Here is a 2,112-nt window from a genome sequence, read left to right on the forward strand (position 1 = left end):
ATACCAAAAGTCCATCCAACGGAAAGATTCCATACAATATCCATATGTAAAGTCCAAAACAAAACTAAAACAAAGTCTGATAGCGGAAAGCTAAAATAAAACAACAACTCAAAAACCTGCAGAGGAGTAGCACTACGTGCTGTGGGGACCAGCGACTGAAACTCCCTCCTGACAGCATCAACCTGAAATAACAACAATGGAGGCGGGGTGAGTCCAACACTCAGCAGGTACAATTGATATGCAAAGTAAAGAAACAACACCTAGCAATAATCATGCGTACAGTCTCCTGATAAGAAAGATAAAAATGCATCTGAAGTAAACAGGAGAAATACTAACCAGTCCCGAGTATAAGGTCAAACAATTCGAGGTATAGGATCCTGTATGCATGTCAAACATAGGTATCCAAACAATATGCAGCATATAAATGCAGGAACCACAAACACAAGCAATAAATGCATCATGCATATGATGCCAATGATGCGCCCTGGTCACCCCCACGCCGTCGATCATCTCATACAAAAGTGAGGCCGAGTGGGTAGGGTTGTGACACCGTGCACTCTGTCGTCACTACTCCCGATGAGTGACCGAGTGGACGGATACTATCAAGTACACCTATCCTCCTACCCCAAATCATAGATGGGGAGCGCAATGCTCTCAACTCCCGGTACACGATGACGGGAGGAATCCCTGCCGGATAACGCTGTGTCACACTACCCATGAGCGGACCAACGGTGCCTAACAGAGTCCCTCTGCAACACACCTGAATCGACCACTAACCCATGAGTGGTGGTGTGTGCAGATCCATGTAACTGGCGATGTGCTCAACAATAATGGAGCGGACTATCGCACAGCATGCAATCATGCAAATGATGCATGGCAATAACCATATAAACATCCTGACCTAATCCATATATATATAAAAGTGCACCATAGGTCAACGAATCATATCGAATCAAAGGTACACAGAAGGTATAAAAACCTAGGTCCTGAACATGGTGAAGCATGGTATATCACTACCCGTATAAGCATGTATAGACAGGTAAAGTATACATGGGATGCAAAACAAATCAATCAATCAAACATGTATCAAGATTTGGGTAGTGATTAACCGAAACAGATAAGAAACACAATTGATGCAATATGTTAATTTCATTACTAAGCATATCAAAGACAAAAAGTCAAAAGTACCCGCCTCCGAAAATAAAAAGGTCCAATCTGACTCCGAGATACTCGTCTCGCGTCAAAGTCCTGTGTTAAATCGCACAGTTTAGCTAATTTAATCATAAATAAATAGCTAAACTAATTTCTAATCCACTAACCAGTTAGGGTTAGTTTCATTAACCCCAACTACACCGTTATACAACTTCTAAACCTAAATCAATATTTATTGCTAACACAACTAGCAACAATCTAACACAAAGATCAAAACCGAAAACCTTACCTCAATTCAACCGGATCAAGAAGGAGGAACTGGTGATCGACCACAGCTACTTTCCGCAGCAAACAACCTACTGTTGATGCTGGAACCAAGCAAATCCACAGATCTCAACAGAATGGAACAGAATCTCCTCTATGCTGGATTCTTCCCTACCATTCGGATCAAGGTGAGATCAAGAACACCACAGAACATCATAGTAACCAAAACTCACCTCACTGATCTCAACCATACATACCCAATTCTGTGCCAAATCCCTTCCTCCCCAAGGCTCGGCAGTGTACTGTGGGGTGGCGCCGTGAGATGAGTGTCGCGACTGAGCACAGAAGAAAAGGTCGGCTCTGTGAGTTATGGAGGACTCAACAGTGGCACGTCAAGGAAGAACTCAGCACCTAGGTCTCGGCTAGGGCAGAAGCGTTTGGGGATTGGCGCCAGCAGAGGAAAACGGTGGCCGGCACAAGGAAGCAGCCGAGAGGAGGCAGTGGCGTCGGCGGAGATGCTAGGGCACCAGGGTGTGAGGCACTGCTCCTTGCGTCGCCGGCGGCTGCACTAGGTCGGTGGCGGCGAAGCAAATCTCAGCGGCGGCACAACCCAATTAGGGCACGGCGTCGCTGTGGTGGTGGCAGAGGAGAGGAGAAGAGGAGAAAGCTTCGGGTGTGCGGCTCGGGATGAAGAAA

This window comes from Zingiber officinale, chromosome 2B (assembly GCF_018446385.1).
Source record: "Zingiber officinale cultivar Zhangliang chromosome 2B, Zo_v1.1, whole genome shotgun sequence".
Taxonomy (NCBI): Eukaryota; Viridiplantae; Streptophyta; class Magnoliopsida; order Zingiberales; family Zingiberaceae; genus Zingiber; species Zingiber officinale.